Below are 27,551 nucleotides of genomic sequence, written 5' to 3' on the forward strand. Positions count from 1 at the left end.
GAATTAATCTTATGTTTTGGATCATTGTCTTGTTGCATCATCCAACTTCTATTCAGTTTTAGGTGATGGATCACCACCCTTACATTCTCCTATAAAACGTTTTGATACAATTTTGAATTCATTTTTCCGTCGGTGCTTACAAGCTCTCCAGACCATGAGGCAGCAAATCAGCTCCAAACTATGATGCTCCTTCCACAATGCCTCACAGTTGGAATGAGGTTTTGGTGTTGGTGTGCAGTGCCCTATTTCCTCCAAACATGGCAGTGTGCATTTCTGCCAAAAAGTTCAACTCTGTCTCACAGGACATTGTCCCAGCAGCATTGTGGAACATCCAGGTGGTCTCCGCAAACCTGAGACATGCACCAATTTTTTATTTTTGGAGAGAAATGGTTTCCTCCAAGGTTTCTTCCAGGAAAATCATCCTTTTTCAGTGCTTTTCTTATAGTGCACACATGAGCAGAGACTTCAGCAAGTTCTAGAGATTTCTGCAGGTCTTTTGCTGTTATCCTTGGGTTTTTTTTCACCTCCTTCAGCATTGCACATTGTGCTCTTGATGTGGTCGTTGCAGGATGTCCATTGCTAAGGGCTGCACTGAATTCCTTCCATTTGTAGACAATTTCTCTTACTGTGGACTGATAAACACTCAGGTCTTTAGAAATGTTTTTGTAGCCTTTTCCAGCTTCATGCATCTGAACAATTCTTTTTCTAAGGTCCTCTGAAAGTTGTTTAGATTGATGTATGGTGCACATAAACAGATTTTTCTTGAGAAGAGCAGGCTCTGATAGTAACCTGACGTAGTGTGTCTTTTTCGTTGGGCAGACCACCTCTACAACCCACACCTCCAATCTCAACTAACAGATTGGAACACTTGGCTCCAAATTGCATTTGTAGAAGGCATTACTCCAGAGGTTCACATACATTTTTGAACATAGACTGTGATTGTTTAAATGGTGTACTCAGTAATGATGATGAGGAGGAGAAGATGGCGGCGTGACACAGCGTGTGCGGTTATCTGTCAAGGAGGGGACTGTGCACAATTCTGATTTGGTGGAGACAGACGTGAGAGTACGGAGGAACATCTGGAAAAACTTCTGAAATGCCCGCTTCGCTGCCGCTGTTACTGTGTGGTCCGGATCTCTGGAGGAGAAGGCCCCGAATCCTCAGCTTTGCTTGTTTCGGCGGCCGGGACAAGGTGGAAGGCGTTTGGCAGAGGATGGTGCTCAGGAGGCTGTCTCGGAGGGGCTGGTCGGAGGCTCGAAGTTTTCGGACGGACGGATTCAGTGTCGGCTGTGGTTGGGTGCTTCCAATGCATCGGTAGTTGTCAGTGCCTGGAGGTTTATGGCAGGGAGCTTGTCCCTTTGCCGCCTGCTATTGGGGACTCGGGAGTTGTTCGACTCGGGACTTTGAGACTTTTTTTTTACCATACCCATGATCTGTTCTTTATCAAATTATGGTATTGCTTTGCACTGCTGTAACTATATGTTATAATTATGTGGTTCTGTCAGTGTTAGTCTTTGGTTTGTCCTGTTTTTCTGTGATATCACTCTGGAGAAACATTGTATCATTTCTTAATGGATGCATGCATTTCTAAATGGCAATAAATGAGGACTGAGTGTTCACATAATCTAAATCTAAAGAAGTACATTTGTTTGTGTGTTATTAGTTTAGGCAGATTGTGTTTGTCTACTCCTGTGACTTAGATGACGATCTGACCATATTTTATGAGTAATTAGTGCAGAAAACCAGGTAAATTCAAAGGTTTCACAAACTTTTTCTTGAATGGTATATCCACAACGATGAAGTATTTTGATAGTTTGGTGAGGAAACATTATAACTCCTGCCTGAGAAGTGATTTAGATCTGCTTCAATTTACGTAATGGAGCAACAGGTCCACAGCATCTCACTGGCTCTATATTCAACCCTGGAACATCTAGACAGCAAAGATATATACATCAGGATGCTCTTTATTGATTACAGCTCAGCATGCAATACCATCATCCCCTCAAAACTAATCAATATGCTACAAGACATTGGCCTCAATACCTCCTTGTGCAATTCAATCCTCGATTTCTTCACTTGCAGACCCCAGCTAGTTCTAACTGGCAGCAAAAACTCAACAGTTTCCTTCAGCACAGGAACACCACAGGCTGTGTGCTTATCTCGCTGCTCTACACGGTTTACACTTATGACTGTGTGGCTAGGCGCAGCCTTATTCAGGTTCACCATTGTAGGCCAAATCAAAGGGGGGTGATGAATCAGCACAGAGAAAAGAGGTTAAAAATCTGCTGCCATAACAACAATTTTTTACTCAATGTCAGCAAGACCGAAGACCTGACTATCGTCTCCAGGAAGAGGAAGCCATGAGCCAGTCCTCATCGGACGATCAGAGTTGGAGAGGGTCAGCAACTTTAAACTCTTTTGGTGTTATTATCTCAGAGGACCTGTCCTGGGCCCAGCATGTAAGTGAAAATACGAAGAAAGCACTGCAGTGCCTCTACTTCCATAGGAGTCTGCAAAGATATGGCATGACATCTAAAACTTTGACAAACTTCCATAGATGCACAGAAGTAAGTATACTGACCAACTGCATCACAGCCTGGTATAGAAGCACCAATATCCTTGAGTAGAAAAATCCTACAGCTAGTAGTAGTTATGGCTCAGAGCATCATGGGTAAAGCACTCCCCACTATGAAGCACATCCACACGAAGCTCTGTTGCAGGAAAGCAGCATCCATCATCAAGGACTCCCACCATCTAGGCCATGCTCTCTTCTCACTTTTGCCATCAGGAGGAATGTACAGGAGGTTTAGGACTCACCTGACCAGGTTCAGGATCAGTTATTACCCCTCAGCAACTAGACTCTTGTACCAAAGGGGATAACTTCTCTAAACTTGGCTTGTCCCATCATTGAAATGTTCCCTCAACCAATGGATTGACTTTCAAGGACTCTTCATTTCATGTTCTTGATATCTATTGCTTGTTATTTTTTATTTTTATCACTTCATTCTTTTCGTATTTGCGCAGTTTGTGTCTTTTGCACCATGGTTGAATGCCCAAGTTGTGGCAATCTTTCATTGATTCTATTATGATAGTATTCTTTAATGCTTTATTTAGTATACTGTGACTGATGATAAGAAAATAATACTATGACACCATCCACCAGCTTTGAAGTTTCACATTGATGAAGCAGGTGTGTTTTCACTTGTTGTCTCTCACATTAAAATAGGTCTTCATGAAGATGGAGACATCAAAGGAAAGCATATATCAGCCGGTGAAGCACACAAGGAGCTCTGCTCACCCAGTGGGCGAATCATCCAATGAGCTGTGTCCAATCAGTGGACAAATTATTTTCTGAGCAGTGTAAAAACAGCAGTTGAATCACCCAACGAGATGTGTTTAGTCAGTGGATAAAGTACAAAATGTGGCTTGTTCAGTCAGATGAAGCATCTGCTGAATACAATGAGTAACAAAGAAGAGGTGAGTGTCTGCAGATATGCAGCTTTGATAAGAGTGGAAGTTCTCACTTTGTGCATGAAGGATATGGTGTCAAAGAACTCTCAAGTGATTGCTTTGCCAATGGAAGGAATGGCCACTTCACTCGAACATCAGAGACTGCAGCTTATCAGTACATGCCAACCCATCCAAAGGATTTCAGTGTGATGAAAACCACCTCGAATGGGATGACAGATCACTTCCCGTTGCTCCTCTTACATCACAGTGACCCATGAGCCAAACACTTAACAAGGCAAAATGATATGAAGGAGTGGACATGGGAGTAATGGCTCTGAGATAGGCATTTCACACTCTTAACCACTTCACTGCACCTCTCCAGCCCTTCTAAAACTCTTCCTATCACTGACAACCTGTGTAAACCTTAGACTTCACAGGCAGTATCCTTCACTATTGCTAAATTTTTAGATAATAACATATCAACAGATGTACTGGAATGTGGGACAAGCTGTATATGTTATTGAATAACAGGACAAGTGCAAGGGCTGAATGGTCTACTATTCCTAATTTTTTGTTCATATTCGGGCCTTCAAAAATGCAATCTGTGCTGTCATTTGTAGCTGAGGGCTCAGAGTAACTCCTCTATAACAAGCTCTTCTTTGGTGTTCAGATGGTCCAGCATGAGGCTGTCCTTGGTCATGTGGATCCTGTGGCTGCCCAGCCTGTTCGTTCTCAGGGGCCTCCATTGCATTGTTAAATGAACAGCATCATTGCCACATCTTTGTTGAAGCTGCAATAAGCAGGTTGTCAGACCAAGTCTACTGCTTGCTTGCCAAAGTTAACCCAAGTTGGCTCCAAACTTTCTTTAGAGATCGCCAAGGAAATAACCATCACAACACTTGGGAAGAAAAATTAACTTAATAAATCAGCTGTGTTTGGTTCAGAGTTTGGTTTTCAACCTTCAGCTTCCAACCTCTGCTACTCTCTCTTCACTGAATACTTTCACAGAGCCTGGAGAACCCAGTAGTAAAATTCCAGGCTTCCAAGGAAGGTTGCTGTTAAGGAAAATATTTAAATTGATAATTTGCCTTTCCCAAAATAGTTTCTTGATTGCAGCCTGCTGGAAGACAATGTGTCTGTGTTCATGCATCATTAAAATATTATCCAAATAGCACTCATTATTCAATATGGAATCCAAGAATCTCTTTGCCAGTTCTAGGACATAAACTATTCTAATCAAGATACTTACTAGCTTTGTGTTTATGCCAATTAACAAAAGTTTTGAAATACCTCCATTTAAAACTACTCAGCCATTTGGTATCTTATTTTCCCTCTGTACCGAAGAAAGGGCATCCAGTGAATGAAGGAATTCAGCAAATGTTCAGCAAATTGATCCTGGGGATGGTGATTAGTCACGCAAGGAGAGATTTAAATATTATCTTGATTTTACAAAAGTGAGATATGATCTTATTGAAATGGATTTCATTCTAGAAGAGATTGGTAGGGATTTTGTTTCTCATGGCTGGGGTTTTAAGAGCTAGGGGGTCACAGTCTCAAAATAGGTGGTCTACCATTCAGGGCAGAGAGGAGAAAAATGTCTTCATTCGGTGAATCTTCAGAACTCTCTACTCGAGAGGACTATGAGGTTCAATCACTGAATATATTCAAGTCAGAGATTAACAGATTTCTTGATGTTAAGGGAATCAAAAGGCATGGAGTCAGTGCAGGAGCGTAGAGCTAAAGCAGAACAAATAGTCATGATCTTATTAGCTGAAAATCCTATTCCTATTCCTACTCCTTATGTTCTTATGTCTTCTGAATGTGATTTATCAATGTCTTCCAAATCAGACAATGTTCTGAACATCTGCCAGATCTTCTACAACCAAAACACACTTCATTTTAACAAGTCAGGTGGAGTTTAGGTAGCACAGATTGATTTTAATGGCCAACCATTGCCAAGGCACAAGCCAGTGAAAGAAGCAGTTGATGCTGCCTGCATGCACCAATCACAGAAATAAAACAGCAACACAGATTTGGCAATTGACCTGTATCAGTAGCAATGAAATTGGCTTAATGACTCACTGGGATTTCCATGACCATGTAGAGGGCTGTAAAATGCAGACCCCTATTCTATCATTTATATTGTTCATATCTGCAGGTTTCCTCATTATTATGATCTTAAACCGGATGCTTCTTTGAATAGTGCTTGTAAAGCATAACAATACTCATTTCATTTTGCTATGGAGATGAGCTTTACAGCTGCACATATTAATCATAGTAAATTATTTTAATGAAATCATATATTAAATAATTAGTTGTCATTACTGGAACTTTGAAAGACTCATCCAGAGATTTGAGCACATCATCTTTGGCTGCCAGTTAATTCTACTTCTTAAACCATCCCATGAGATTGAAGATACCTTTCTCCCACTCCAGTTCTGAGCAGGTTGATGAGGTCAATACAGGAGCCAAAGACAGGTGGGCCTTTAAGTCCCTGAAAGGGTGGACGGATACATAACCTGTGATACTGGACTTACTTCTGTTTACCACTGATGCATAGACTTAAGGTTCTCAATGTCATCCCAAACTCTGAGCAGTTCTGGAGTGCAGATTCCCACGAGTTAGTGGGGATGTTACATTTATTTCAAGGAGACACAAGGAGAAAATCCTTGAATTTTTTTTTCTTCTCTCCACCTGGCAATTTCAGAAGAACTCAGAATAGAGCGTCTGCTTTTGGATCCTGGTGTTTGCACAGTGTGGCCTATTTGACAGAGCTGACTGCCTATATTCAAGTCTTATTGCTCTGGGCATTGGCCTGGGAAATGAGTGTTGCAAGTTAAATACAACACTCAATAAAACTCAGCAGACAATGCTTTTGACTGATAATTGTACTTTATTAACTGTGATTAGTTCAAACGACTCAAAGGTTAACTATTTAGTTCCAGACAATATTTACTAAGTTTTTAGTTTCACAACTCTTCCATAGTTTGTCTCTGGAGTCCTAGCTGTCATTTATCTCATGAGGCACCCTTTTATAAGTTTCTTCATACGGCCTTAGAGGTGTTACTTGGTACTTTAGTGCCAATTACACAGCTATCAGTTCTGCTTTTATCCATACAAATATGTTTTTCTTTAGCTTCTTCAAAGTACTGCTGGTGCCATTCTGTAATTATTCATTGGTTCCTTAATTATCAGAGCGTCTGTGCTTTTACAGTTAATTGGGCTGCCCCTTTCAAAAGATGTCAGTAGCACATTGATAAAAGAGTGAAGTATTTGTGTGTAACTTGTGCTTTCAGAGAAACCCAATCTGGATGATTTGTCACAATGAATGAAGCCTATGCATTCCATTGTGCTCTCCTGAGTATCCTTGTGTCTATCCTTCTCCAGAGGACTATCAGTGAAAGCTTTTCAATAAATATGCCGCATACATATGTGACATAATAGAGGATAGTGTACAAAAGAAAAGCAGAAGAGGTCTATCTGCATCTTATTCCTTCATGTAGAGCTGGTGGATATATTAAATAGAACAAGCAAAGCCACTGAACCAGTCTGCAATGATTAATATTTAATGAAGTGCTGACATTCCCAAAATAATAGCTATCTTAAAAATATTGGGTGGTAGCATACATTTCAATATAATTTACGTAGCATTACGATGTCTTGAGCTCACTTTGTTCTGCCAATAATCAAAATCTGGTTTAATATCACCAGCAAATGTTATGAAATTTGTTAACTCTATGGCAGCAGTACAATGAAATACATTATAAATGAGTATAGAAAAACATACTGAATTACAGTATGTAGGTATGTATATACTGTAAATATACATATATGTGTGTGTATGTGTGTATATATATATATATATATATATATATATATAAATAGTTAAGTTAAACTAAGTAGTAAACAGAAATAAAAAAAGCAGTGAGGTAGTGTTCATGGGTTCAATGTCCATTTAGAAATCGGATGGCAAAGGGGAATAAGCTATTTCTGAATCACTGAGTGTGTGTCTTCAGGCTTCTGTACCTCCTTTCTGATGATAACCTCATGAGAAAGAGAATCCCTGGATTCTAATTTGTTTGTCATCTATCAATCACTGCATATTGTTAAATAATTGACAGTCACATAATGGATTTCAGGTTGTAATGACCCTCTTACTGATGGTGAATGAAAGCTGTCACTTGTTTAAGTGGTTGGGAGACCAAGAACGAAAGGAGCAAACCTGGAATGTTTTATGTGCCACTGAAGCACATTTTTTTAAAAGCAATCCAATTTACAAAAAAAGTATATGAAATGAAATTACTGGATGTATTAAATTAAAATATAGTAAATCACTGAGCCATTACAGCCATATTTTTATGTTATGAGTAATTTGGCAGATTCTTGTTCATCAGCTTTATAACCACAGTAAAGATGGACTTATACTTCAGTGTCATCAATAAGACATAGTCACCTATTGTGACAATTTCAATATAAAATAGCATTTTCATGTGGTTGACCATGAGTTTAATCAGGTTGCTTTCTGCCATAGATTACAGTGAGCTTTGTATGTCATATTTCATATTAAACAATATCCTGTTTGCACTAAGTTTTTGAAGCACCAAAGTCTCACCTGCTTTTGTGCAGACTGAGGCAACACTCTAAGTAAGGAGGCTTGTATTGCCTGGCTTAATCACGATGCATGTGATTTACTGTTAGGCTTTCAGAATTAATTCATCTTCAGCTGTAATGGTGCTGAGAAAACACAGCAGGTCTATTAGCACAAGGAAAGAGAAGCAAGCACCCTTACACTTTCAGACATAGGGGGTAGATTTCTGTCATAAAGTTCTGCGAATTTAATATTGCAGATTGCTTTATATACATCACACACACACACACACACACACACACACACACACACACAGACCTGTTGTAATCCAAATGGACAAAACTAAAACCATATTCATAATCTCTCTCCTTTGGAAGTGGTGAAGGATTGGGAAAATAATATGAATCCAGCATAAAGAGAAGAGATTCTGCAGAGTGCTGGAAATCTGCAAGTCAAGCAGCATCTATGGAGTGGAATGAACAGCTGATGTTTCAGGCCGAGATCTTTCATCGGGGTTGGAAAGGAAGGGAGTAGAATCGAGCAACAAACACAAAATGCTTTGCACACAAAATCGATGAAGGGTCTCCACCGGAAATGTTGACTGTACTTCTTCCTATAGATGCTGCCTGGCCTGCTGTGTTCCACCAGCATTTTGTGTGTTGCTTAAATTTCCAGCACCTGCAGATTTTCTCGTGTTTGAGTAGAATCCAGTATGTCATTCTCTGTAACGCACCATTTCCAAAGTGATTCTACCACTAAGCTTATCTTCCCCCACCTTCACCTCCACCTTCCATGTGGGTCACTGTCAATGTGACACCCTTGTCCACTCATCTCTCCTACTGATCTCCCTTCTGCTACTTATCAGTGCAACTATAACACATGCTGCACCTGCCCCTACACCTCCTTCCTCAACATCATTCAGGGCCCCAAACAAAATTCAAAAACTTCAAAGTGAACTTGTTATCAAAGTACATATATGTCACCATATACAGCTCTCAGATTCATTTTTTGTGGGCATTCACAGTGAATACAAGAAACCCAGTAGAATCAATGAAAGACTGCAGCCAATGGGATGGGCAAACTGAACAAATACAACAAAAGAAATAATGATAATACATAAGCAATAAATATTGAGAAGATGAGATGAAGAGTCCTTGAAAATGACTCCATAAGTTGAAGGAAGATTTCGGTGATAGGGCGAGTGAAGGTATCAACTCTGATTCAACAGCCTGATGGTTGAATGACAACAACTGTTTCTGAACCTGGTGGTGTGGGACCTGAGGCTCGTATACGTTCTTCCTGATGGCAAGTGAGAAGAGAGCTTAGCCTGGGTGGTCTGCGGTCCTTGACGATGGATGTTGCTTTCCTGCAACAGCACTCTGTGGGAATGTGCTTAATGGTGGGTAGTGCTTTACCTATGATGGACTGGGCTGTATCCACTATTTTTTCGCAGGATTTTCCATTCAAGCGCTATTAGTGTTTCCACCTTTGTATCTGTTGATGCCATCTATTGTATATGGTGTCCACAATATGGCTTCCTCTACATCAGTGAGACCCAACACAGACTGACAACACCCTAGTCTTCCACAAAAGGCAGGATCTCCTGGTGGCCACCTGTTTCAGTTCAACTGCTCATTCCTATTCTCACATGTCTGCCATGACCTCCATTTTATTCCATCGAGATGGTTTCCAACCTGATGGCATGAACATTGATTATTCTAACTTACAGTAATATTTTCCCTCTCTCTCCTTTCTTTTTCCATTCCTCATTCTAGTTATCCTCTTTTCTCTTTCTTGCCCATCACCCCCCTTTGGTTCCTCTCCTACTTCTCTTCCTTCCATGGTCCACTGTCTTCTTCAATGGGATTCCTTCTGCTACTGCCCTTTACGTCTTCCACCTATCCTCTCTGAGCTTGATACATCATCCCCCACCTGAACCTACATTCCCCTTCACATGCTCCTCACTATCATGTACTCCTTCACTCACCACCTTCTTATTCTGGTATCTACACCTTTCCTTTCTGGCCCTGATGAAAGGTCTCAACTCAAAACATTGACTGTTTTCCTCCTCTATAGATGCTGTCTGACCTACAGAAATTCACAGTAAGTCTGTCAAAATTTATGTCTGATATGAACATCATGTGTTGTTTGACAAAGCACCTGTGAAGTTCTTTTGCATATTTTACTATGTTGAAGGCAAGGTATCAAAGCACAAATATTTATGAGGTCATCCACAAAAAAATGTTAACTGTTTTTTTTCCACAGCCTCATTGAGTATTTCTAGCAGTCTGTGATTTATTTCAAGTAAATGTATGACGTTGTTTGTGATGTTTCTACAATATATAAGGACAGGTTGCGCTTGAATCCCAGGAGGACCAATGTCCTGGCAGGGAGGTTTGCTAAGGCTACTGGGGAGAGTTTAAACTAGAATTATTGAGGGGTGGGAACCGAACTGAAGAGACCAGGGAAGAGGAGGTTGGCTCACAAATAGGGAAAGCTTGTAGATGGTGCAAGAGGAAGGATAGGCAGGTGATAGAGAAGGGACGCACTCAGACCGAAGGTTTGAGATGTGTCTATTTTAATGCAAGGAGTGTTGTGAACAAAGCGGATGAGCTTAGAGCGTGGATCAGTACTTGGAGCTATGATGTGGTGGCCATTACAGAGACTTGGATCGCTCAGGGACAGGAATGGTTACTTCAAGGGCCGGGTTCTAGATGTTTCAGAAAGGACAGGGAAGGAAGCAAAAGAGGTGGGGGTGTGGCACTGTTGATCAGAGACAGTGTCACGGCTGCAGAAAAGGTGGACGCCATGGAGGGATTGTATACGGAGTCTCTGTGGGTAAGGTTAGGAACAGGAAGGGGTCAATAACTTTACTGGGTGTTTTTTATAGGCTGCCCAATAGTAACAGGGATATTGAGGAGAAGATAGGGAAACAGATCCTGGAAAGGTGTAATAATAACAGAGTTGTCGTGATGAGAGATTTTAATTTCCCAAATATCGACTGGCATCTCCCTAGAGCAAGGGGTTTAGATGGGGTGGAGTTTGTTAGGTGTGTTCAGGAATGTTTCTTGACACAATATGTAGATAAGCCTACAAGAGGAGAGGCTGTACTTGATTTGTTATTGGGAAATGAACCTGATCAGGTGTCAGATCTCTCAGTGGGAGAGCATTTTAGAGATGGTGATCATAATTCTATTTCCTTTACAATAGCATTGGAGAGTGATAGGAACAGACAAGCTAGAAAACTGTTTAATTGGAGTAAGGGAAGTTATGAGGCTATCAGGCAGGAAATTGGAAGCTTTAATTGGAAACAGATGTTGTCAGGGAAAAGTACGGAAGAAATGTGGCAAATGTTCAGGGGATATTTGTGTGGAGTTCTGCATAGGTATGTTCCAATGAGACAGGGAAGTTATGGTAGGGAACAGGAGCCGTGGTGTACAGTACAAAGGCTGTAATAAGTTTAGTCAAGAAGAAAAGAAAAGGTTCAGAGAGCTCGGTAATGTTAGAGATCTAGAAGATTATAAGGCTAAGAGGAAGGAGCTTAAGAAGGAAATTAGGAGAGCCAGAAGGGGCCATGAGAAGACCTTGGTGGGCAGGATTAAGAAAAACCCCAAGGCATTCTGTGAAGAGCAGGAGGATAAGACGTGAAAGAATAGGACCTATCAAGTGTGACAGTGGAAAAGTATTTATGGAACCGAAGGAAATAGTCGAGGTTCTTAATGAATACTTTACTTCAGTATTCACTATGTAAAAACATCTTGGTGATTGTAGTGATCACTTGCAGCAGACTGAAAAGCTTGAGCATGTAGATATTAAGAAAGAGGATGTGCTGGAGCTTTTGGAAAGCATCAAGTTAGATAAGTTGCCGGGACTGGATGAGATGTACCCCAGGCTACTGTGGGAGGCGAGGGAGGAGATTGCTGAGCCTCTAGCGATGATCTTTGCATCATCAATGGAGACAGGAGAGGTTCCGGAGGATTGCAGGGTTGCGGATGTTGTTCCTGTATTGAAGAAAGGGAGTAAAGATAGCCCAGGAAATTATAGACCAATGAGTCTTACCTCAGTGGTTGGTAAGTTGATGGAGAAGATCATGAGAGGCAGGATTTATGAACATTTGGAGAGGCATAATTTGATTAGAAATGGCTTTGTCAAGAGCAGGTCATGCCTTACGAGCCTGATTAAATTTTTTCAGGATGTGACTAAACACATTGATGAAGGAAGAGCAATGGATGTAGTGTATATGGATTTCAGCAAGGCATTTGATAAGGTACCCCATGCAAGGCTTATTGAGAAAATAAGGAGGTATGGGATCCAAGGGAACATTGCTTTGTGGATCCAGAACTGGCTTGCCCACAGAAGGCAAAGAGTGGTTGTAGACGGGTCATATTCTGCATAGAGGTCGGTCACCAGTGATGTGCCTCAGGGATCTGTTATGGGACCCTTACTCTTCGTGATTTTTATAAATGACCTGGATGAGGAAGTGGAGGGATGGGTTAGTAAGTTTGCTGATGACAGAAAGGTTACAGCAGGACATGGATAGGATGCAAAACTGGGCTGAGAAGTGGCAGATGGAGTTCAACCCAGATTAGTGTGAGGTGGTTCATTTTGGTAGGTCAAATATGATGGCAGAATATAGAATTAATGGTAAGACTCTTGGCAGTGTGGAGGATCAGAGGGATCTTGGGGTCCGAGCCCATAGGACACTCCAAAGCAGCTGCACAGGTTGACTGTGTGCTTAAGAAGGCATACAATGCATTAGCCTTCATCAATCGTGGGATTGAGTTTAAGAGCCGAGAAGTAATGTTGCAGCTATATACAACACTGGTCAGACCAAACTTGGAGAACTGTGCTCAGTTCTGGTCGCCTCACTACCGGAAGGATGTGGAAGCCATAGAAAGGGTGCAGAGGAGATTTACAAGGATGTTGCTTGGATTGGGGAGCATACCTTATGAGAATAGGTTGAGTGAACTCGGCCTTTTCTCCCTGGAGCAACGGAGGATGAGAGGTGACTTGATAGAGGTGTGTAAGATGATGAGAGGTATTGATCGCATGGATAGTCAGAGGCTTTTTCCCAGGGCTGAAATGGTTGCCACAAGAGGACACAGGTTTAAGGTTCTGGAGTGTAGGTACAGAGTAGACGTCAGGGGTAAGTTTTTAACTCAGAGTGGTGAGCGCATGGAATGGGTTGCCAGCAACGATGGTGGAGGCAGATACGATAGGGTCTTTTAAGAGACTTTTGGTTAGGTACATGGAGCTTAGAAAAATAGAGGACTATAGGTAAGCCTAGTAATTTCTAAGGTACAGACATGTTCGGCACAATTTGTGGGCCAAAGGGCCTGTATTGTGCTGTAGGTTTTCTATGTTTCTATGTTTTCTATTTCGTAGATTCTTTTTAGTTTACTTTCCTTTCTTCTACTAAATATATTTAAAGTATGGCTACACTGTAAATAGGTTTTTTCATCATCTATAGTCATCCCAAAATTCTTCATTTCCAGATCTACGAACGTTTGTATATCTCAATGCATTTACTGGGCCTCTCTTTCTAATTACAAAACCAAGTACACTATCATTTTACACGAGGGGTGATTGATAAGTTCATGGTCTAAGGTCGAAGGAGTCAATTTCAGAAAACCTAGCACATTTATTTTTCAACATAGTCCCCTCATACATTTACATACTTAGTCCAGTGGTCGTGGAGCATACGCATCCCTTCTTTGTAGAAGTTGGCGTCTTGGACCCCAGAAAGTAGTCCATAGGAGGGGTGATTGATAAGTTTGTGGCCTAAGGCAGAAGGAGATGACTTATACAGCTCTCCTTACATGTACGTGCAGTTCAAATCTTTGAGTGATTATACAGAAAATTTGAAGTTAATAACTCATCTCCTTCTACCTTAGGCCATGAACTTATCAATCACCCCTGCTGTGGACCACTTTCTGGAGGTCCAAGACGCCGACTTCTACAAAGAAGGGATCCGTGTGCTCCACAACCGCTGGACTAACAATGTAAATGTAGGAGGGACTATGTTGCAAAATAAATGTGCTAGGTTTTCTAAAATTGACTCCTTCTGGGAGCTGGGTGGCAGTGTTAGCAGTGAGGAGGATGCTAAGAGGATGCAGGGTGACTTGGATAGGTTGGGTGAGTGGGCAAACTCATGGCAGATGCAATTTAATGTGGATAAATGTGAAGTTATCCACTTTGGTGGCAAAAATAGGAAAACAGATTATTATCTGAATGGTGGCCGATTAGGAAAAGGGGAGGTGCAACGAGACCTGGGTGTCATTATACACCAGTCATTGAAAGTGGGCATGCAGGTACAGCAGGCGGTGAAAAAGGCGAACGGTATGCTGGCATTTATAGCGAGAGGATTCGAGTACAGGAGCAGGGAGGTACTACTGCAGTTGTACAAGGCCTTGGTGAGACCACACCTGGAGTATTGTGTGCAGTTTTGGTCCCCTAATCTGAGGAAAGACATCTTTGCCATAGAGGGAGTACAAAGAAGGTTCACCAGATTGATTCCTGGGATGGCAGGTCTTTCATATGAAGAAAGACTGGATGAACTGGGCTTGTACTCGTTGGAATTTAGAAGATTGAGGGGGGATCTGATTGAAACGTATAAGATCCTAAAGGGATTGGACAGGCTAGATGCAGGAAGATTGTTCCCGATGTTGGGGAGGTCTAGAACGAGGGGTCACAGTTTGAGGATAGAGGGGAAGCCTTTTAGGACCGAGGTTAGGAAAAACTTCTTCACACAGAGAGTGGTGAATCTGTGGAATTCTCTGCCACAGCAAACTGTTGAGGCCAGTTCATTAGCTATGTTTAAAAGGAAGTTAGATATGGCCCTTGTGGCTACAGGGGTCAGGGGGTATGGAGGGAAGGCTGGGTTCTGAGTTGGATGATCAGCCATGATCATAATAAATGGCGGTGCAGGCTCGAAGGACCGAATGGCCTACTCCTGCACCTATTTTCTATGTTTCTATGTTTCTACTTCAGGCCACAAACTTATCAATCACCATACTCTTTAACACCACTTAAATTTTCAGTTGATTCATTATTCTGCTGCTTTCTTTCTGATAATATTAATACTGGGATTTTTTGATGTATAAAATCTGTTAGGAAATCTTTATTTTATAATTGCACAACATAACTAATATAGGATAATTAATGGTGACTTCATGTATTAGACAATGATGTTGTAGTTCTTCCAAATGAGAATTCCGTGGAATCCTGTCCTAAACCTTCAAGGGTTGCATGTATCTGAATAGGTTCTGGTTTTTATTTTGCCTTTCATGAAATCTTCAACATCTAATTCCAGCCAGAAATAACAGTAATCTTTCATTCTGAAATCAAACCTTTTGGTGTGCAATTTACATTTTTAAACAGCCTTTAAACAATCTGGGTCTAACACCCTTGGGTAACTTCAGCATCTTTCTTATGTAATTGGACATATGGGTGGAAAGAATTCCTTATGAATCTCTGTGGTACTGTGCTTGTAGTGTATTGGGCATGTGGTTTGTGTACAACTAGTGTAAACCCATGGGATACTTGGAGCTTCAGTACAAGAGCAAATCCTTTTTTTGAAGATGAACAGCCAAGTACCAAACATTATTCCATCAGATATACGCTTACATCACAAGTACATATTTACATACAGTAATACCACAGCGATAGGACTATGGTCGACTGGAAATGCAGGAGACTGCAATCTTTTGCAACACACAAGATGCAAGGAAAACTCAATTGGTCAGATAGCATCTATGGAGAGAAATAGACAGTGGATGTTTTGGGATGAGTCCTTTCTTCTGGACCAGATGAAATAGATCTAGATAAAGGGTCTCATCCGAAAAAAGTCAATTGTAAATTTCTTTCTATTGATGCTGAATGACAAACTGAGATTTGTTTCTGGGACTGGGATGAATCCACATTTATGAGGAGAAATTTGGAAACGATGTTCTTCTTAATTCAAAAGAGGTTGAAAGGAGGTTTAATAATGATGTTCAAAATAGTGAATGATTTTCATTGAATAAATGAAGAGGAAGTGTGCTCGGTAGTGGAAGAGCTAGTTACCAATGGATATCGAAATGATGTGAGTGACAACAAAAACAGAGGTTTCTTCAGAAAAGAAGGTACAATTAGTTTCTGTGATCTATAGTAAGCTGCCTGAAAGGGTAGATAAAAAATGCTAAACAACGCATTTAAAGGGGATTGAATGAATTTTCAATGGAAAAAATATGCAGTATTATGGAGAATTGGTAACTGGATGGGCCACCTTAGGGCCAACACAAGCACTGGGGATCATATGGCCTCTTTCTTTCCATGCAATGAACCTATGTTAGTTTACTGAGCATGCAACAAAAAGACACAGAACATTCCTACAGGTATTTCCATGGCAGTTTCCTGATTTTGCCCCTAATCCTAATCTTTCCATATGCTGGATGACTGGAAAACGATGCTGACAAAACGCCATAATCAGATGGTTAAGCTCACTTTTTGATGAATAGCTATTTGTCAATAGATACCAAAGTGGGTAAATTAAAACATTTGGAATGGAAGAGGATGTAACCTGTCATGGGAAATGGTGGTTGACAGTTAGCTTGCAAATGAAGCAATGACATATTATCTTACCTTCAGCACAGCCAATGATTCATCATCATAGATTTTTTTAATTACTGAAGGATAGACACGGGGGCGTCTATGTAACAAATTGCCAATTTGGTCCACCATTGTGGGTTTTTGAGTTAAAGCTTGTCACGATTCATGTATTTAAAATACAAATGCAGCATAAACCGTCAAGCAGTAATTTAAAGGGAGAATATTATTCTTACTTCACAATAAAATGCTGAAGTAGATTTGCCAAAATACAGAATATTCTAAGTTATAAATTTTAAGGTGTAATAAGGCACTTGTGTTTGTTAAAATTATGATGTTCCCAAATTATATAATTTAAAGGAACATCAAAAGTGAGATATGAGATTAATGGTGCTATATTAAAATCACTAATTTATATTTATGCAGTATCCATAAAAAAGAGAATTATCACAAAGCACAGAGTTGGAGTGAGTCACATTAAGGAAGAGTGTACAAGCATTTAGACAAAGTGGTTGATGTTAAAGGAGGGAGAAATGGATTTTCATTTATAATGAAGCTGATACTGTCTGCTTTTAGTTAAGCACGGTTTAGTTGTTCAATGATATTTCACAGCATGTACTGCCAGAGATGCAACCTGATAGTTTTCCAGTGAAGAAAACCTGAGACATGAAAGGATAGCGAAATCAATTCTGTATCATCTAACCATTCTGATAGAAGGACAACGAAATGAAAAAAACCATTAAATGATAGATGAGTTCTCTACTGTAACAGTTATATAAAGAGAGGAAAATATCTGATTTCAAGTGAGTGAGGAAGAGGGGAAAAGAGACAAAAAGTAAAAGAAAACAGAGCTTTATTTTTCAGTATCTTCACAGCTGTAAATGATATTAAGTAATACATAACTTCAAATAGTTAATTTTCAATGTCAGAAGTTTACTAGCCATAATAAGCAATGAATTCATTGTTAAAATGAATTAAATTAAGCATGCAGAGTGTAATGGCTCTAAAACAGATTTCTTTTATCATTTCTGACAGGTTCATATCTATTGTAGAAACTTTTGCCAATGAATTTCAATGGCAAGCCAGTCAATGTGATAGCAGTTTTCAGTGTCACATTTTGGCTTGTTTTGTTTAATTGTGCATCTTTTATCATTTAAAGTAGCTGAAACATTCATGTGCAAATATCCTTTTCCATTAATTTTGAAGTAAAGAATTGGCTAATGTGAACATTCATCCCGCTTCTTGCCAGAATGATACTAATCTAGAGTGCTAGAGAGAAACTGTTCAAACTCTTTCTCTTCCATTTAAGCCTCAAGGTCACTTGAACCTGAGTCACCGAGCTGCTGAGTGCAGATATCAGAATATGTGTGCACACATTCAGAGGCCATATACCAAGTCATCATCAAAGCACAAACTAAAGCATATTAAAAACCCACAAAAGAAAATTCCTCTACCAGTCATTCCCATTGCGGCACACTGCACTCCAGTAATAAATGTCAACAAGTAAGATGTGAACTATTTTGCATATGTTGCGAGATAGTTTCATTGAAGGCAGACATCTATGTTAAAGTGTATCATTGCCTTCAGTGTGCAGTTAAGTTTTTGCTTCCTTGAGTAAAAGAGCATTCAAAGATCAAGACTCAAACCAAGCACAAAGCTTACGATCTGCTGTGAAGCAATTGTTCAGTAGCAGGTACTACAGGTCAACCTCCTATAATCCGGCACCATTGGGACCTGAGGAGTGCTGGATTAGTGAAAATGCCGAATTACAGAAGGATCACATTAAGCAATAGCTAACCGCCTCATCATACCTTAAATATCAAAGAATTCAAAGGATTTAAAGTTTCCTTTAATGTCAGAGAAATGTATACAACATACATCCTGAAATGCTTTTTCTTTGTAACCATCCATGAAAACAGAGGAGTGCCCCAAAGAATGAGCGACAGCTAAATGTTAGAACCCCTGAGTTCCCCCCTCCCTCGCACGCATAAGCGGCAGCAAGCAATAATCTCCCTTCCTCACCGGCAAAAAATAAAGCGCACCCACTATCAGCGCTCAAGTATGAGCTAAGCGATAGCAAAGACACAGACTTGCAGTTACCCCAAAGACTACAGTGTTCCTCATTAGTTTCTTTTTCTCCGCTTAATAATATGCTTAAATTCAGCGGGTCACCATGTCTGATCTGAGGTTGTAGGCAGAAGAGAACGGAGTGCTGGCCGGGCGACACCCAGAGGGCAGTGCGCATCTGCCAGCAGGCGGACTGACCCAGCGTGCACCAGCTCTCCCGCCATGGGCGGGAGAGACAGGCAGGTGCCGGGCGGTCGCGCCTCACGCAAATGATGTTAATAAATGCAGGAAAACAGGCAGGAATCGCCTGTCTTTGCTTACAAGAGCACGACAACACGTGAACAGATCTAGCCCAACCAAAACAATGTGCAGCAGATTAGTGCGGTGGCCCGGAAAATTTGAAATTACAGTTGCGCGGAAGATTTGAAATCAGTGTGGATTATTGAAGGAACCGGATCACAGGTAGTCGGATTAGTGAAGGTCAACCTGTATCATCAACAGACATCTCAGAGCACCAGAGAGTTACCACCAATAAAGTCCAAAGTCTTCCCCCTCTATTAACAAGAGAAACCTATATCACTGACTTCTCACAGGTCAGCATTTTTATTACCAAACACCTATTTATGTTCAGTCACTTCTGGTGAACAAGCTGCATTGTTTGCACGTCTAATACCAGGCTTCCTACGTAGCTCTGCTGTGCAAAAGATTACCAGGTGAACACATGAAATGTTTGAGGATTATGTTCAAGGCCCACTTTGGAAAAGTGTCACATCCTCATTGATACATTTGGATGCCAATCCCTTGATGCCACAAAATGGAGGAACATCTGAGATACCACTATCTGAACATCTGTCACTTCACTGGGAATAAGACGTGATCCAGTAGAGGCGGCACATCCTCTCTCAGGTGACTCCCTCAGCTCCCAGCCTTTAACAAAGTTTATAGATCCTATGTTAGTCTCACCAGCCACATCAGAATCCAGAACATTTGATTGGAAGCAATGTCACAACCCCAAGGAGAGTAGGAAACTATACAGGAAAAGTGGGTGGAGAGAGATAGAGTTGTGCAAATTTGGTCTACCATTGTGAGATATAAGATTAATGGTGTTATATTAAGATCACTGATTTAATGCGACGCTTTTTTTTCTGAAAAGGTAAAAGGAAATGGAAATAAAATCAGAGAATGCTGTAAGCAACTAGCAAGTCAGGCAGCGTCTGTGTAGAAAGCGACCAAATTAATGGTTCAGGTCGATGACTCTTCATCAGAACTGAATAGGCAGGAGAAACAAGACGTTATTGAGTAATAGCAAATCCAATCAATTCTACACCATGAAGGTTGCATGCTCAAGACTTCTGACCTGAAATGTTACATTATTTTCTCTTTCCATGTATATCATTTGTATTAAATCCCATTATTTATTTGCAAAACTCTATAATTTGTTCTGTACAACTCATCTGTATTTCATTTCCACCTCTCTGTTTTATCAAATTTATAGCATTTCCTGGATCTTATACTTAGATTACATCATATGTTATTGCCTGGATTTCACTGAATAAGCCTTCAGTGAAGTACAGGTAATAATATCTTGCCCTTGCCTTATTTAAACCGGAAAAACATCTTGCTGACAAAGAATGCCTTGGAACCAAGCATTAAGGCCATGTGCATTTGGACAAAACTCCACCCATGAATCTTCTCTGAAAAACTGTGACTAACGGCAGATCACAATTCTAACTCTGCCATCTGTCAAATCTGTCAAGCTTTTTCAATTTGTCTGAATTTTCTTGATATTCAGAAAAAAGTTATGGTAAACATTAAATAAACAATTAAACATTTTAAAAAACTATCGATATTTAAATCAAATGAAAATAAATAAAATCACCTATGGCATGAGAAGGATTTTAAATAATTCAAATATTACTTAAAACACTAATAATTAAAAGGAACTTAACCTATCTAATCACAAGCAAGAAGAAATCTGCAGATGATGGAAATCCGTGCAACCACACACAAAATGCTGGAGGAACTCAGCAGATCAGACAGCATCTATGGAAAAAAAGTACAGTCAACATTGTGGGACATGCTGCAGGGTCTCGTCCCGAAACATCGACTGTACTTTTTTCCAAAGATGCTGCCTGGCCTGCTGAGTTCCTCCAGCATTTTGTGTGTGTTGTTGACCTTTCTAATTCTTATCTTCCTTTTGGCTATGAAACTCTATAGGGGCTTAATGATCTGGTACCATGTCTAACATAATGTGGGATGAGATTGCAAGTTGCCTATTATTAAAGCTGAGCTCCGCTATTGGATTCTGCACAAGTCTCCAATGATGAGGCATAGCCTGGAAACCCCATTAGAATGCAGATCTCCCACATTCTCACAAGCATACCAAACACATAGTGCAGAGATGCTGCAAAACTTAGCAAAATCTGCTCCATAGTAAAGCTACAAATACAGTGGAGCACACAAGAATTACTTAATGTACAAGTCGCACGACTAATTTGATAGACAACTAACATTCCTGAGAAACAGTAAAAGCACATATTTTGATCACATCTACAGTATATATATCCAAGCTTACCGCCAATTGTTTTACACAGGATTGACTGAAAGATGTCTATGCTCATAATGATGTGGTTGCATGTTACAACATGCATCTAATGGCAAATTATGTGTTGATTCAAATGGTTTAATTTAACATCAGAGGATGTATACGGTATACAACCTGAAATTCTTACTCTTCACAGACATCCGCGAAACAAGAATCCCCAAAAACTGAATGATAGAGACATTAGAACCCCAAAGCCCCCTCCCCTCCCATGCACAAGCAGCAGCAGAAGCATCGACCCTCATCCCCCTCCCCCCACTCGTGCCGGCAGAAGCGCCAACACCCCGAACTTCCACCATGCAAGCAATAGCAAAATTCCCCAAAGTGACCCTGATCTAGAGTCCATCCAAAACTACAATCCATTACCCAGCACTTTGGTGTCTCAGACAGGCTCTCTCTGTCTGCGTCCATCGAGGAAGAGAGAGATCGCTCTCTTGCAAAAGCAAGAGCAGGAGGTCAGCAACTTGCTGTTCCAATGTTACAATCGTCCACGTCGCTTCTCCAATCCCCCTGACTGGAGAACTGAGGTTGGAATTTCGAACAATAAGATGAATACGAGCTCTCAGAGAAATAAATTCATTTGATACCAACAAATTAAGGAGGAACTGTTAGCCATTCTGTGGATGACTGTTGAAAATGGATGAGAAAAATTGAGGAAGGGTCTCGGCCTGAAACGTCGACTGCACCTCTTCCTAGAGATGCTGCCTGGCCTGCTGCGGTCACCAGCAACTTTTATGTGTGTTGCTTAAATTTCCAGCATCTGCAGAATTCCTGTTGTTTGCAGAAAAATTGTCATAATTTTGTACTATTATTTAATTAGCTTGGTCTTGGTAACTTGCCTTTCTCAGTGCACTGGTGAAGTTGCTCCATTGCATTCCTTATGAGGGCATTTGGGAGTTATCCAGGCACTTGAACAAGGGTTCATTGTTAGAGCGATAGCATGCAGACTGATGTGGATAGAATGAGGAAATGAGCATTGCCAGACAAATTTAATTTAATATTGATAAAGGATGCAAGATCTACTTGAGTAACAGCAATGCCAATCCACTTTACACCATGCAGGAAGCATGTTCAAGCGGACTATGTGGAGGCTATTGTTTAATAATCTACTGTGAAGAAAATGTAGGTGTTACGATAGTTATATATCTCTAAATATTATCCTTACTTTATATAAGCTGCTGTGGGGGAGGGGGTTGAGGCTCTGTTTGGAATCCTGGGGTCAATTTTTCACATGATGGAGCATGTTAAGATCTTATAAAAAGTTCAAGGGTGGAACGCTAATTGTCTATGAAGTATCATAGACTTGCACCACCCTAAAAAATTGTGAACATTGAGAAAATTTGGTTGACAATTTCCATATAAGGGAAATAAGATCATCTCTCCAGGTAAATAGGTGTTTTATTTAGGATAAGGAGGGGATATAGATAGATAGATAGATAGATAGATAGGTAGATATACTTTATTAATCCCAAGGGAAATTTGGTTTCGTTACAGCTGCACCAACCAAGAATATAGTGTAAATATAGCAATACAAAAACCCCCAACAATCAAACAACAAAATACAAACTATGCCAGATGGAAAATAAGTCCAGGACCAGTCTATTGGCTCAGGGTGTCTGACCCTCCACAGGAGGAGCTGCACGTTCGATGGCCACAGGCAGGAACGACCTCCCGTGCCGCCAAGTGTTGTATCACGGTGGAATGTGGCCGAAGTCCAACAATAAAAAGTTCAATATCCAGTCTGCAAACACGTTCCTCGATCGTAATATACCCCGGATTGCACCATCTGTTGTTAACCAGGTCAGTAAGCACCCAACTCCTTCACACTTACAGCTCTCAGTGCACTTCCGGTCAGCCGGAACGGTATTACCCACTGAACTCCTCTTCTCCAAAAGACTCTGTTGTCTCGACCCGGTCCTCTTTCCTCGGCTTTGTGATCCCCCTCTGCATCCTCTGTGTGTTTTCCTCCGGATTTCAGCAGGGGTGTCCGCCGCTCTGCTCGCTAAACCGGCCGGCATTAGGGAATATTATCAGTTACAAAAACATGACAGAATGTACTGTTTTGTTGAGAGTAGTGCAGAGTTGGTGGGAGCTCACTGTAGTTACTCAAAGAGAAGGCACTTGTGATCACAATGGCTATCCGTTGGTCAGAGTCGACCATGGATGTTGTGTCATAGCTGTCAAAATCAACATGCCAGCACCGTACAATATGGAAAGCAAGGTGTTGCCCATGCAGCAAGCTCCCCCTCTCCAACTGATGAATCGAAAGGAATGGCAGAGACTGATACAGTTTGGCACCAGCGGCGTTGCAGGAGTTGCCAGTCAGCATTGAGCTCAGTGTAGGACTGCCTGAGGGACTCCAGCTCCATATTTTTCCTTGGGGTTTACTCCCAAAGTCTTCTCCATGAGTTGGTAAAGCCACAAGCCAGTGAAGTTTTCAGATCAAAGTTTTCCTTTTCCTGGATGAGATGCCAACCATGGCTGACAAGCCCCATCTGCCTGGAGAAGGCTGTTGTGAGTGAAAGATACCAGTAATAATCTGAAGTAATCACGTTAACATTATAGTAATATTAATCAATGGATCGGAAACTTTTAGACAGAAGGCAGGAATTTACCAAAATGTCTATCTTCCATCAAGTGGGTTTGAAGCTATTTTAATTTGGTTTTTCCTATTTTCAAGAGGCTGTGAAATATCGGTGGAGTGTTTTCTGACCATTGAATAAGGGAAGAATAAGGAGTTTGACAATAAGTAGAGCTGAATCAATAAATTGACTGGTTTTCTGCATATAGTTACAGCAATGTAACAAGTTTGTTGCCTTAGCCATTCACATGGAATAAAACCTCTTAACTTTATAAATGAGTAGTCTAATGGACAGAGTGCAAGTAGGAACAATTTGTGTAATGCATATAAGCTCCTACGGGCTACTAAACTTAAAGCCAGTAAAATGTCACGTATGCAGAAATGTACATGGTAAGTACAGAAAGCTGCAATAGTAAGTTAAGTTTATTCAAGGATCATTTCCGACTGTGCATATGTGCATAACAATGCATACGTGCTGTAAATGCGGTGTCAGATTTACATATGCTGAAATGATAAATCACACACTAGGATGCTGAAACAACTTCCACTGAAACTTTCAATTGCTAGTGGGACCAGGAAAAGCTTTATGTCCTGAGTCAGGCTTCACCCTGACCTGTACACATTTTAAAACACTGTTGTCACAATAGACAATTATTCAGAAGCAAGTTACTGCATATCAAGTAAGAAAATAAATGTGAAAGACTTCTAATATATCATCTCTCTCTTTCTTCTGCCGTTTCTGCTTGTATTTTGTTTTTCATCTCAACACCATTTATAAGCCGTTGAAATTTCTTTTGAACATATTTATTACCTTGCACTCACTTCTAGTGCCTCATCATTTATTTTTCAAAAAGGAGGAAAATAGAAGAAAAACAAGGTTATGATTGAAGTAAAATTGATTCAAAATACGTAAAACTAAAGAAATCAGATTTTGAGATAGATATGACAGTGATAGGCTATATCGCATTCATTGCAAATATTAGGAGAAACTATCGTTTAAACAGTATGTTCCTCGATAAAAAAGAACAAAGTTGAGAAGATTTATAGTCACCATGTAGGAGACATGCCATTGACATGCAAAACAATGTCATACACTCAATAACATGTAACAGCACCTATCTCTTTTATCTTTTATTAAAAGATAAATATTGACCAGAACTCTGAGAGAATAATGAAGCTCTTCTTTGATTCATGCCACTAAAGAGTTACAATTGCCTGTGCTGATGCCTGAGTTGCAAATAGAAAAGCAAAGTTACTTCCCAGGGATTCAGATGACTACTTTCTGAGACAACAGTACAAAAGTTGACACATTCAAATTGAGATAATTAAATGAGTTCTCAAATTGTAAAGCTGCTATAGGTAAAACTGACTATGATGCGACTGGGCTAAAGGTCAGTGTATAATGCTTTTTACTTTCCCTTCCATTATCTGGAATGGAAGATCCATAGCAATGTGATTGACCCTGAAACTGGCTTCTGCGATAACCCAGCAAGTTAGTTATTTCTGGGTGAAATTAATGGCAGGTATTCCGTTCAAGTCCAAGGTTATTGTCTTCTAATCGACTGAAACAATGTTCTTCCGGACCACAGTGCATCCACAATACACATATCACACACAGAACATAGACAATCATTAACAAGACAAAATCTGCAGATGTTCGAAATCCAAGCAACACACATACAAAATGCTGGAGAAACTCAGCAGGCCAGGCAGCATCTATGAAAAAGAGTATAGCTGACATTTCAGGCCGAGACCCTTCATCAGGACTTCGACAAAATATCCAGCACATAGACAAAATATTTTCACAAATAAGTTAACAAACAGGTAAACAGTAAATTGTACAGTAAACGGTGAACTGCAAAATGCTGTTATTTCCTGGCCTTTACTATGGTCAATACATTCAATGCCTAAATTTTAATAATCTCCCTTGCCAAATGAATGTTTCTTCAACAAGGTGGACTGTTGAGAGAGGGCAGTATAGATAACTAAGCTGCAGAAACAGGAAGGAGTAAGTTCCAGAAAGCAATAGTAATGAAAGGACAGGTAGGTGATGGTGTGGTCACACATGTTATCTATAGGATCATAGATATGTCTGAATGGCAGAACATTCTGGAGGGATGCACTGAATAGCCTGTGACTGAATAGGCATAGTGTCATATAGCTGTACAGTACAGAAAATGGGCTCTTGACCCAGACATGTGCATGCTGATAAAAATATACAGTATATTCAGGCTAGTCCCATTTCCTAGAACTTGATCTATATCCCTTTAAACTCTTGCCATCCATGTACCTACCCACATATCTACTTCTTAAATATATCTAATGTACGTGCCTCAACCACTTCATCTGGCAGCTGGTTCCATATATCTACCACCCGCTGTGTAATAAAAAGTTGTCATCAGGTTTTAGTAAACCTTTCATTTCTAATCATTAAGCTATGCCCTCTTGTTCTCAATCCCTCAATCTTGCAAAAAAGACCGCTCACCCTATCTATACCCTACCTCTATGAAATCATCCCTCAATCTCCTATTCTCCAAGGAGTAAGGACCCAAAATGCCGAATAACTCAGTTTCCTACAATACAACATAGGCAGTAAAAGAGCTGAGGTTCTTGAAGACAGACCATGAATATTTAAACAAGTGATCTGAGAAGCAGGACCTCAAAGGTGGTAATTTTCAGAACACTGCCAAACACAGACAAATAGGACTACTTAGCTAAGGATTGTGGTTGGCATAGATCACTTGGGCTGAAGGACCCACTTCCATGCAGTGTCACTCTATATCTCTATGACTTTGTGACTCTTGGTACGACAAAGGATGATAATATAGTTGGATGTGAGGTTCAACAGATGATTCAAGAAGAGCTTTGCATTTGTGGTTGTTGGGACTATTTCTGGGAAAGGTGTTCCTGCTACATTCTGGATGCATTCATTTAACAAGACAGGACAAATATCCTCACAGATAGGTTTATCAGTGTTGATGGGGAGAGTTTAGACCTACTTTGAGAACATTTGGATTGGTACTGAGAAACCTGACATTGTTTATTAAGAATACAAGATGTCCTGTGGAAAGGGCACCAGCTCATAAGCTACCTGCTTGTCTTCTCCATCAAACTCCTCCTGACCCATCAGTGGAAGAGTCTGTGGATCAGAGCTCATAAAACCAGAATGGAAGCCAGTTATCCTCACTCACTGGACAGCATAAGAAGAAGAAGGAAAGTTATTTGCTTCACTCACCAAATGCTGGAGGAACTCAGCAGGCCAGGCAGCAGCTATGGAAAAGAGTATATTCAATGTTTCAGGCAAAGACCCTTCATCAGGACTGGAGAAAAAAAGATGAGGAGTCAGAGTTAGAAGGTGGCAGGAGACCACTTTGCCAAGCACCTAAGCTCCAATCTGATTCAAAGATTCAAAGATTCAAGATTCAAAAAACTTTATTATCATTCTAACCGTACATCAGCTCTGCAGGGCAGAATGAGACAGCGTTTCTCAGGAGCAGTGCAATCATAACATAACAAACGCAACACTGAATAATAAACATAACAATCAATAGTAAAACACAACAGCCACATGTCAGTTAAAATCAAGTTATAAGTGTCCAGTGCAAGTTAAAAGTGTCCAAAGCAGAGTCAGGTAGAGCAGCTATTTAGCAGTCTGACTGCCTGTGGGAGGAAGCTGT

Source organism: Mobula hypostoma, chromosome 22 (genome assembly GCF_963921235.1).
Source record: "Mobula hypostoma chromosome 22, sMobHyp1.1, whole genome shotgun sequence".
NCBI lineage: Eukaryota > Metazoa > Chordata > Chondrichthyes > Myliobatiformes > Myliobatidae > Mobula > Mobula hypostoma.